Genomic DNA, 13,291 nt, shown 5'->3' on the forward strand with positions numbered 1-13,291 from the left:
TTCCTGATAATTTTTGTAGACAAGCGGTTTAGTTTATGTAATATAATATCCCCAATTGGTCTCATAATATTTAGGTTTCAAAACAGCTGTTACCTACGCTAATTCGTTCACCTTTTTAAAGCACTTTGTCCAGTTTTCTGTGAAATCATTTTTTACTTGTAGATTACTCCTTGTTAAATTAATTAATTTCTAAGGTAAGCCTTGTTCTGCCATAGTATTCTATAGTTTTATTCTTATGATTATATCATGTGTTTGTTTAAAATCTATAAATAACTAGTTTAATGTTTTTTCTGTATTCCCAACATTTCTCATTAACTGCCTAATAGTGAATAATTGATCAACGATTTATTAAGTTGTTCTAATTCCACACTAATGGTCTCCTATTTGATAGTTCACTCATTCGTTCCAGGTGTATTAGAAAAAATACTGTATATCCTAATTATTAATATATAGCTTATATATAGCTTTTACCGCTACAGTTTGTGCAGTACATTTTATCATCACTTTTGTGTATGGGTATACTTTTCAGAAAGTTGGTACTTGCTCTTACTTCTAAATTGACAGATCAGCTGTTTAACCGCCTGTACTGAACTTTCTTCTCCATTTTGCAAATATATATAAAAATTAATAAAAATCACTCTGAAATACCGTTGATTGAAATATTGGATACCCTATAATATTCAATCAACGGAAATATGTACTAAGATCACGGGGAGAATATTATGGGTTATTTCTGGTTTCCTCATAATTGACACTGGAATTACTAACAGGAAAGTGCTCTCGCTACCACATGTTGAAATTGATATATAGTACCAACATATGCTAGTCATATACCATCAGTACTAATAAAATGGAAACTATCAAATTAATGTCAATTTCATTAAAACACACCTGAAAAATATTGACAACAAATTAAAAATCGCTTATGCGTTAAAAAAATTAAAGAATTGTGAATAGAAATAGAGGAGACGTCCATAAAAACAATAGAGTAGCAAAGCTCACAGCATGAGAATATTGCCTCGTAGTTTTATATAGCAATTTGCTATCACATATTTTGAGATACAAAATCTTAAATTTAGATATTAGACATTCTTATTAAATGTATAATCTAATATGTAAGTCTGTTTATGTTTTACATACTTGGAAAACACTGAACAGCCAAATATTTATTATTTTATGTACTAGGTTCTAAAAAATAGTGTACTCAAAACGAATCAAGATTATCTACCAAGTATTTTATTCCAGTTTAATATGAAAGCATCAGATATAAAATATTATAAAAATTTCATCATAGGGGCAAATTTAAGATAAAAACCAAATGATAGAATATTTAGTGAAATCTAAATATCTTAGAATAGCTGTATCGAGCGAGGATGAGGTTGTTGATAAGGAAAAACAAGACCTATCGCTGGGGAAGTGAGAAAGCAATTGGCAAAAGCAAAGAGCACTTTAATTACAATAAATGAAATATGCATTATAACCTATCATGATACACATATATTCGTACCGCAGAAACAAGACAATTAATAAACACGTTAAGAGAATCTTAATAATAACCAAAATTTAAGTTTCAATACATAGAAGAAATACAAATATACAGAATATACACAGGATAAACAACATTAAAATAGCTGCAAGAAAGAGAAAATAATGAATCAATCATATTAATGTAGAATAGCAGAGGACAAAGTGTTTGTGATAGCATTGGAAAAGTGCCCAATTGAAAAAAGAACACAGTCGTTCAAAAAAGACTGTACTCTAGAAAGAAGATAGAATAGATTATGAAAAATAAAGGCATAAACATGTATTTTCCTACTTTTTTAATATTAAAAATACGTAAATAAAACCTTGAATTAAAATGTGACCTTTAATATCTGTGATAAACTCATCACTTGAACAATGGCACTGATGTATGTAGTTGAAAATTTTTACACTTATTTTAACTGTTTATTTTCTTATTATCTATATATGAGTTGTGACCGTTATCACAAACTTATTTATTTTCCACAAAGAGGCTCTTCAATTCTAAAATTATTACTACACAAATCTGATTCGAAATATCGTCAAAAAGTAATACACAGCATGTAAAATTTAAATTTTTTATAAAAAGTAAAAATTAGGCATTACTTATGGGGTTCAAAGAACGAGCCTTTACGAAGATTGAAGTACTAATAAGACTACCGCAATTGGGCATACCCCGGGTAATGATTACTTAATTAATCGGCTAATTCTTCAGTCGCCCCTTTAATATGATTTTGTCAAATTGGTCCTTTTTAGGACCAACTATTCTATGTCTATAACTGTTAACGGCATATCTAGAGATAAAGAAACTTTATTTTACTTAAACTTATCAGACATATGCGCTAAACACGAATCTGGCGTGTTTCTAGTGCAGAAGACACATATAGGGCCTAACCTAGGGTATTTGGTATTAAGCTGATTGCTGAAAACCATATTATAGATATAGACATGCTATCTTTCTCGGAAAAGAAGCAAAGAAAAACTTAAGGCAAAACCAGTCAGCTGAGAGAACCTTTCAACGATATTGAGCTTGGATCCACCATCTACATAATAAATGAAAAATAATGCAACTACCAACATTGAGGATCTGAGCACAAAGTACATTCAAATTATGCAGATACCCAAAGTCTATAGACAAGCCAAAGTTGTTACCTTGCTTAAACCTGGCAAAAACTCCAACGACCATAAAAATTATCGGCGAATATATTTATTTTGTCAGCTATTCAAAATATTTTTACACAAGATGATTAGGTAATATTATTTCATCGATATTAGAAAAAAAACTTAAATTAAAAGACGAAAGTGGCTGTAGATAGTAAAGATCATGTACATCACAAATATAAAATCTTACCCAACACAGCAAAGATGGGTACGAAAAATATCGGGTATCAGGGGTGGTATTTTTCAATATAAATGCCGCTTACGACACCTTAAATTACAGGATATATCTCCAAAAACTATATGATATCCCCTTAGATAACTAACTCATTTGTATTATTTGCGTATGCCTACACAACAGAATATTTTTCATATCACTCAATGGTATTGTAAGAATAGCAGATGACGAACGGTCTCGCTTGGGGTAGCATAAAGACACCTACACTGTATAACATTTACAAAAACGATCAACCCATACCACTAGATACTAGGACTTCTATTATATAGATGATACACCTATTATTGCACAATAAAAATAAACTATGAATCAATTTTCAGCCAAAACCCCTGAAAAACTCATGTGTGCTCCTTCAATTTCCCTAACATAGACGTTTCACAAAACTGAACATCCAGTAATGTCATGAAATCGTTGAACTATAGACTTCCTATAAATTCCTTGAAAATAGTTTGTATCGCACGTGGTCATTCACAGATCATTGTTTAAAACTAAAAGGTAAATTGAGGACCAGAATTAGCATTCTTCGCAAGCTTTTTAGCTAAAAATGAGGCGCACGTCCTTCCGCCCTACAAATTAACCATTCTTTCTTGTTGTAGACACTACTACCCATTTTAACACAAAAATATCTATTGTAGTACTTAACTATATTTATTTTGAGATAACCTTCTATCGAGATATCATATGTACTACACAAATAAGACCAGAACTAAAATAATAAAAAAACTTTATACAAGATATCGCAGAACATTGGATGAAACAAAAGCAGTTTTTATTAATCGGATGCTTACATAAAATGTACAAAGACACATTTACGTAAACAAAATATATGTCACAATTTCTGTAATTAAGAAAACATCGACTTCGGCATTGAACTAATAAAATTATATTAAATAAAAAAATAACGTTTTTAAAAATACAGAAAAAATAAAATTTTCTATTCAAGTGACCATTCCATTAAATAATAAGCCCAAATTCTTTTGTATCTGCATACCTGTTTTTTAAAGAACCAGTTCTGTTCTATTAGTCCGTAGTAATACCAGGTAATCGGATATCCTCTGTTACACAGTGTAATGCTTATGACATTACACTGTCTACAAAGAGTGGATAAAAATAAGGAGCCCATATAAACCGTTTACGGTATATGTTGAAAATATACGGTATAATCGCACAGTTGCCAAACTCTCAGAGCTTACTTAAACCTAAACTAAACTTTACATGAACTAAACGATATACATTTATTATATAGGGGTACTTATAAGCTCCAAAAATTTTTTATAAATTATTAAACTCTACATGTTGACGAATCGACAGAACCAATATTATGGAATGGTCAAGTGAGCTCCGTATATTGGTGCCCACTTGACCACTGAGCTCACTTGAACCTTAATTTTAACATGGGCGGAGTCCACTTTATGCCGTAGATATATATATATATATATATATATATATATATATATATATTGTTATGATGTGTTGTTTGTTTGAATGATGAGCAATGAGTATTTTAATAATATAGGGTTTTTATCGCGGTTCTCAAAGAATTAGTTTGTAAGTACTTTTTTAAATTATCTTTATTATAACTATTATGAAACACACATATATATCTAACCTAGCCAATGTAAATTTAAAATAAACTATCTTTAACTTGATATTCTTATAAAACTAATTAAATTCTATAGACAATGTAAAATTTAAACAAACTATCTTCAAAATTGAAATTGTTATGACACTAACTAAATTATATTAACAAAATTTTGTACCTTTCTTTCACTGAATGCCTAAATGAACTGTTTTCCACTATATAGATTCTAATCACCACTGAATGTCTTCGTACTTCGGTTATCCTTGTTTTTGTGAAATTACTTTTTCCAATTATCAGCTTCTACCAATTTAAGATATATTTTTCTTCACCAGCATTTATAAACCACCAAGCAAACCAGCAAACAGCATTTATATTTATTCTTCTTTTCAAGATACTAATATCCAATTATTATAAGTTGATTTATACTAATCTCCAATCAAAATATAATTTTAATTTCTTCCAATATTCTTCTAATATACTTTTTTAATCTTCAATAATTATTTGTGTATAATTATAAATGTGCATAATTTTTAATCTTCATTTAACTCACTATATTAAACAATTGGACTATTTGTAACTGATTGACTGTCTTGAAAATTCTGAACAATTGACTTCACTAACTAAATGAGTCTATCTTCTACTAACTTTCATAATAAACTGGCCATCTTGAATCCAAATCACGGGTATTTATATCTTTTCAATCTTCCAGAACCATCTGGTAAGAAATCATGTTCGATTTAGTTCTATTTCTTCTATATGGATGTTCTCGAAAAAAGTATCTGTTCGATCCACCGGCATAATCATTATTCCAGAATGTTCCAACATAAACAGAGGTCAAATTCTGCATTCTGGAGAATTCGTTAATGTTCTATTGATAATTTTGTTGACATTTAGGCTTTTCAGATCAGAATAAACATTTAAATCATTAAATATATATAAATTAAACATTTTAAACTAACATTATTATTATAACCCCCACTTTATATTCCCAATTATTTCCTAAAATGTCACTTGGAGTATAGTTGGTTGCCTAGTCACATGGCTCACTTAAATATATTTACAACATTAAAATACAACTTTTTACAATTATTATATGCTAATTTCTTAAAAATGCCCTCACATAAATAATATTTTTATAAAATTCTCTAGTATATAACTTATTAAAATACCAACTACTTTTAATATCTAATATATAACTTGTAAATTATTTTTAATCACTATTTTTCTTTCTCCTATATCATATCAATACCCCAAAATAATATTTAAAATAAATAATTTACTTATTATTTTTTTAAATATTAATTTTCTCATACCTTATTAAATTTAATAAATTAATAATTCAATTTTTTTTTATTTAAAATGTGTTCTATTAAATACATCCCTGTTCGCTGTCTATGTCAAACTGTCATGTCAAATAAAGCAATGGAGGCTATTATATGAGAAAATAAACATAATCATATATTATTGTGTTATGTTTATTTATAGACAAAACCTATGAATTATTTCCATTCAACAGGCTTTCATCCATATGAATTGGTAAGTTTTATACTTTATTATATTAGAAAAACATTTATAGCAATTATAGTATCAATTTTGTGTCTAACCCCAAATTATGATTTTTAGGGTACAAATTAATTTCCATATATACAAAATTCAACAAGTATGATGTCAAATTGATTCACAACAAAGAAATCTACCATCTATCTATGAAATGGATCTATCAGTGAACTGTTAGTGTTTTTATATTAGTGTTAAAAGGTATAGAAAACATTATTCAATCTCTTCATAATATTTAAAAATGTCATTGATTTGCCTGAGGATCTCTGATACTTGTAAAATGAATGTTGATTCCCCTTTTCTCGCAAAATGCTCGAAATTTTTGGTTGTTAAAATATGTAGCATTATCTATTATGCAATTTCTAAATGGTCCTATTTCTTCGAAAAATTGATTAATATATAATTTCAATGTTTTAACATTTGTTCTTGAGCAGGGATATAGTTTAATAAATTTTGTATATAAATCAACTATCACTAGTATATGCTTTTTTCCTGTTGGACTGAGAACTAAATTTGAAATAAAATCCATGGAAACTGTATTTAGTTTTTCATATACAACATTAGATTTATATGTGTTCTGGTTTTTGAAATTCTTTTCTTTGTTTAGTTGACATATTGGGCATTGGGTAGTAATTTCTTTTGCTATACTTATGTCATTCTTTGCAAAATAATTGTCCCTAAATAGCATCCATAGCTTTCTTGAACCAATATCCATATAATTGTTATGTAAATTTTTCAATATTTTCTTTGCTAAAGTTCTAGTTATTACATATACTTCTATGCCATTTATTATTTTATAATAAACTCCATCTTTCTTAAGGACTTTTTGTTTTTCACTCAAATTGATCTGATCTTTTATAATTTCTTCTTTAGAATATAATCCAGTACTTTCTACTAATTGATTTAATCCAATTTTTATTGTTCGCTGCCCTTTTTTGTGATGTATTTTCTAACCTTGATAAAGCATCTGCCACTATATTGGATTTTCCAGAAATGTATTTGATTTCAAATGAGTATTCACTCAATATTAGACTCCACCGATGTATTCTACTGTTTCCATATTTGTTATTTAATATAGATGTTAAAGCTTGGTGATCTGTTTCTATTGTAAATTCATTACCCAACAAATAAAATCTTAATTTTGTGACACAGTGTATTATACTTGCTAGTTCTAATTCTGAAACTGAGTAACCCTTTTCATGTGGCTTTGTAATTCTTGAAATGAATTGTATTGGGTATTCGACCCCATCATGTATTTGTAATAATACCCCTGATAATCTCTCTATTGATGCATCTGTTCTTAATATGAATGGCTGTGTGTAGTCAGGATAGTATATTTTCAAATTTGACAAAAAAATGTTTTTAATCTCTTGGAATGCTAGTTCTGTTCTCTGATCCCATCTCCATTTTACACCTTTTCTCAGTAGTTCAAGTAATGGAATTTCTTTTATACTTAGATCTGGTATCATCCTTTTATAATAATTAATTATTCCAATGAATCCTCTTAAAGTTCTTAAATTGTGTGGTGTTTTATATTCCTGAATGACTTGTGTCCGTTCTGGATCCATTTCGATTCCCTTAGTATTAAGTTTATAACCTAGATATATTACTTCTTTTTGAAAAAATGTACATTTTTCTTGATTTATTTTTAGTCCAACTTTGTCTAATCTATTTATTATAATTTTTAGGTGTTTCTCATGATCTTCAGCCGTTTTAGAAAAAATTAATATATCATCAAGGTAGTGAATTACAAAATGTTCATATTGATCCAAAATATCATGAAGACATCTACATAGAGCACTGCAAGATGATTGAAGTCCAAATGGTACTACTTTGAATTGATATACTACTCCATCTATCTGAAATCCTGTATACTGTCTACTTTTTCTTTCTAGAGGTATTAACCAAAAGCTATGCTGTAATTGTTAATATTCCTTGCATCCAAACATAACCTGATTTCACCTGATCTTTTACGTACTACTACTATAGGATTTATAAAACGTGTGTCTGCCTTCTCAATGATTCCATCTTCTAACATATTATTAATTGTTTTGTTTACTTCTTCTCTGTATTTATATGGTATTGGGTATGATTTTGTTTTAAAATCTTTTTCTTCTTTAACTTTTATACTATGGATATAATTTTGTGCAATTCTATTTTCTTTATTGACAAGTCCCTTGTGTTGCTGCAATATGGAAACGACTATTGATTTATATTCTTCAGGGCAATTTAAAACTTTCATCATATCTTCTTCTTTACAAATAACATTATTCTTCATTATGTACTCATTATTCCTTGCTTCCAATTTTACGCACTCCACCTCGTAGGCATCCATCTGCTTAAAATTTCCATTCCTTAAATATTCACTACAATTATTCTTTACATTCTTTTGGGACATTTCCCTATCATCAAAATACATTTCTTCTTCATAAACATCATTATTTTCTTCTAATAATATCCTATCAACTCTTATTCCTTCTTCCAACTCATCTTTCTGCATAAATTTAATTATTTGCCCTTCCAAAGTTACCATTTTTTCTTCAAAATCTATCTTTACTTTCTTCTTTTCCAATTCATCATTTCCCATTAATATATCAACACATAAATCCTTGACAATAAATCCTTGCATATTAATTTCTTTATTAAGAATATTAATTTTAAAATTGGCTAGTTTATCAATTTCACCCAACTTCTTATTATTTGCACCAACAATTTTAATTTTTGGAATCTTTATTATATCTGATAGTTTTAATGTATTAAAAATAAAATTCTCCGAGACTAAAGTACTTTCTGAACCAGTATCTATCATAATTTTAATCATTTTATTTTTGGCCAAAGCATTTATATAAATTAAATTAATAGATTCAATAATTTTATCTTCATCTAGAGAAATAAATTCAGAAGGTTTTTCATAATAGCAATGGCCTAACTTGTAATTCAGAAAGTTTACTGCACAAAATTTTGATTATTAGAATTGTCAGATTGTATCTGACCACTTGGATCTGATGTCCTATGTCTTTCCCTACTATGACTTCTACTCACATTTTCTTGCCTTGTACTATTTCGTTCCCTGTCTTCGCAGCTTCTATTCCTTCGTACACAGTTTACCTGTCTGTTATAGTTAGGTCGCTCTGTATTTCTTCTATTGTTAAAATCTTGTCTATTATTATTAGTACTGTTATTAAAATGTTCTCTATTATAATTACTGTTATTATTATTAAAATTTTGTAAATTATTACCATATCTATAATTATTATATGATTGTCTATATTGTTGATTATCATTTTTATTATATTGAAAGTTATTATTGTTTTTTCTGTTGTTATTATTACTTGTGATATTGCCTCTTTGTATTCTTTGAATAAAATTAATAAAACTATCTATTGTTTGAATATTTTGTACAGTTACTGTTTGGACAACATCAGCATCAAAATGTCTAGATACATTTAAGACTGTTTCTTCCTCTCTAAGTGGTGGTTCTAAATATTTTGCAACTGTTATCAGTTTCAATGCATAATCTACCATATTTGATTTTAAATTGTGATTATACTTTCCAAAATATAGAATTTCTCTAAACTTGGCTTGCTCTAATTCACCCCAATAATAATTTAAAAATTTATTTTCAAATGTTTGAAAATTATCTAAATCATTTTCAATACTAGCAAACCAAGTTGCTGCATTGTCATTTAATGTCACTCTAATATAATCTTTAATATCATTAATATTATTCAAAAATCTTAATTTGTGTTTTAAACTATTTATGTATACTCTAGGATGCAAATTTTTTATATTACCAGAGAATTTAATCCCAGTCTCATTTGTTAAATTTAAGTAGGGTCTCCCTATGTCTCTCATTTGTGAAATATCATCTATTCTCTGTTCCACATTTCTTATTTGATTACTATTTATTTGGATATTTTGTTGTATATCGTCTAATTTTTCTTCTGTGTTTCTCCTGTCTTCGTTAATTTTTACTTCTAAGTTACATTTCTGCAACTCTATTTTCTGTTCTATATCTATCTTATTATCTTGAATAACCTCTTTACTTCTGTCCTCTCATTTTTTATCCTTTTCTTGTAGTCATGCTGTATATTTTTTATTTCATTTGCTACTTTCTTCTCTGCAGCTTCAAGTTTTTTATCCATTTGTTTTTCCATTTGTTTTACAATTTTATTATTATTATCTTCTATTTTCTTTTCTAATTTTCTATAATTCTCTTCCAATTTTTGTTCCATTTTTTTCATGTCTTCTTTGACTTCTTTTGAATTCTCTTCCATTTTTTTCGTATTCTCTTCTATTGTCTTGTTCATCTGCATCATTAATGACATCAAAGCTGCCATATTGACATTTTCCTCTCTTTCTGGATTCATTTCTGCAGTATCTTGTGGAACTTGAACTAAACTCTCCTCTTGTATAGGTTGTGTTTCTACTTCCACATCTTCTTCATTCTTTTTGCTTCTTGTACCTTTCTTTCCTTGAGACATTTTGAGACTTTACTTGTTCAAATATAATTAAAAATAAAATCTATAATTTTTTCTTTCTACTGATAATTAATTTAATTATATGAGAGCACTTATCTTCCCAAACTAATTCTTTTAAATAGAGAGCCACCGCGTTGGCTGCCAAAATTGTTATGATGTGTTGTTTGTTTGAATGATGAGCAATGAGTATTTTAATAATATAGGGTTTTTATCGCGGTTCTCAAAGAATTAGTTTGTAAGTACTTTTTTAAATTATCTTTATTATAACTATTATGAAACACACATATATATCTAACCTAGCCAATGTAAATTTAAAATAAACTATCTTTAAATTGATATTCTTATAAAACTAATTAAATTCTATAGACAATGTAAAATTTAAACAAACTATCTTCAAAATTGAAATTGTTATGACACTAACTAAATTATATTAACAAAATTTTGTACCTTTCTTTCACTGAATGCCTAAATGAACTGTTTTCCACTATATAGATTCTAATCACCACTGAATGTCTTCGTACTTCGGTTATCCTTGTTTTTGTGAAATTACTTTTTCCAATTATCAGCTTCTACCAATTTAAGATATATTTTTCTTCACCAGCATTTATAAACCACCAAGCAAACCAGCAAACAGCATTTATATTTATTCTTCTTTTCAAGATACTAATATCCAATTATTATAAGTTGATTTATATTAATCTCCAATCATAATATAATTTTAATTTCTTCCAATATTCTTCTAATATACTTTTTTAATCTTCAATAATTATTTGTGTATAATTATAAATGTGCATAATTTTTAATCTTCATTTAACTCACTATATTAAACAATTGGACTATTTGTAACTGATTGACTGTCTTGAAAATTCTGAACAATTGACTTCACTAACTAAATGAGTCTATCTTCTACTAACTTTCATAATAAACTGGCCATCTTGAATCCAAATCACGGGTATTTATATCTTTTCAATCTTCCAGAACCATCTGGTAAGAAATCATGTTCGATTTAGTTCTATTTCTTCTATATGGATGTTCTCGAAAAAAGTATCTGTTCGATCCACCGGCATAATCATTATTCCAGAATGTTCCAACATAAACAGAGGTCAAATTCTGCATTCTGGAGAATTCGTTAATGTTCTATTGATAATTTTGTTGACATTTAGGCTTTTCAGATCAGAATAAACATTTAAATCATTAAATATATATAAATTAAACATTTTAAACTAACATTATTATTATAACCCCCACTTTATATTCCCAATTATTTCCTAAAATGTCACTTGGAGTATAGTTGGTTGCCTAGTCATATGGCTCACTTAAATATATTTACAACATTAAAATACAACTTTTTACAATTATTATATGCTAATTTCTTAAAAATGCCCTCACATAAATAATATTTTTATAAAATTCTCTAGTATATAACTTATTAAAATACCAACTACTTTTAATATCTAATATATAACTTGTAAATTATTTTTAATCACTATTTTTCTTTCTCCTATATCATATCAATATATATATATATATATATATATATATATATATATATATATAAATATATATATATATATATATATATATATATATATATATATATATATATATATATATATATATACACGGGCCCCTTCCTATATTAGTTGGCCACCTATTGAATTTGCAGTTTAGTCGATTACCATAAACAAATCATACTCTGCATGTTTTATAAGTTCGTAATCCTACACAAATTAGGATTTGGTGCTTACAGAGAAAGTTTTATAGTTGACAAAATTAGTACTAATTGTTTTTAATAAATTTCATTTCATTTTATTTTAGGCTAAGTAAAAGCCACTTTTAATATTACAACAAAAGAAAACTAGACTTAGATGGTCAAAAGAGCATAAAGATTGGACTCAGTCGCAATGGGATTCAATAGAATGGAGTGATGAGTCCAGGTTTGAGGTGTGTATTAGAGGCAGTAGGAGGCGCGTCATTCGCAGGAAAAATGAAACTTTCCATCCCGACTGTCTGAAGAGAAAAGTCAAATTTCCTGCATCTGTCATGATCTGGCAGCATGTCGTCTAAAGGTGTGGGAAAGTTGCATTTTATCGAAGGGATTGTAAACACGGACAAATATTTGAATATTTTAGAAGAATCTCTTTTACCGATTATGGAACACTGTTTAACATCAGCGGAAGATTTTGTCTTCCAACAGGACAGCGCAGGTTGTCATACCTCAAAAAAGAGTTTAAAATGGATTGAAGACCAAGGCATACCACTTCTGGAATGGGTTTCTAACAGTCCCGACTTGTCCCCGAAAGAGACTGTGGCGCGAAATGAAAAAAGCTTTGAGAAAACATCCTGCCAGGTCCGTCAACGAATTGAAGGAAAAACTGCAAGAAATATGGGATTCGTTTACATTAGAATTTTGTCACAACTTGGTAAAAAGTATGCCTAGAAGAATTGTGGATGTCTTGTAATATTTACTATCTATTAAAAGAAGTGCAAAAATTCGTGTAGTCATCATTACGGTATACTTATTAAACGGCCTAGTTGCATTATATTCAACTTAAAAAAATGTATACTCGTATTTTGTTCAACCGTATAATGTTATACAAGGATTCAAATAAATTTTCACTTTATGTCTTTGTCTATTCACTTTTGTGTCCATGGCTTGGATCCAACAATAATTCCGTGGATCTGGCCGGCGTGGTCCGGTATTTTGGAGTCGAATTTCCCTTATCCGTATCATTATTTTTGTATTCTGTTTTA

At 28.3% G+C, this 13,291-nt stretch overlaps 1 protein-coding gene and 1 long non-coding RNA gene across 3 annotated transcripts in view; both read left to right on the forward strand.

The window, feature by feature from the left end:
* LOC140439741 (DDB1- and CUL4-associated factor 10 homolog) overlaps window positions 1–13,291 on the forward strand; it is a 388,500-nt gene that overhangs the window by 158,929 nt on the left and 216,280 nt on the right. The window lies entirely within an intron of this gene.
* On the forward strand, window positions 5,968–8,386 carry LOC140438301 (uncharacterized). Its single transcript, XR_011950490.1, has 3 exons — window positions 5,968–6,035; window positions 6,123–6,222; window positions 7,745–8,386. It is a non-coding gene; the product is annotated as an uncharacterized lncRNA (long non-coding RNA).

Source organism: Diabrotica undecimpunctata, chromosome 4 (genome assembly GCF_040954645.1).
Source record: "Diabrotica undecimpunctata isolate CICGRU chromosome 4, icDiaUnde3, whole genome shotgun sequence".
NCBI lineage: Eukaryota > Metazoa > Arthropoda > Insecta > Coleoptera > Chrysomelidae > Diabrotica > Diabrotica undecimpunctata.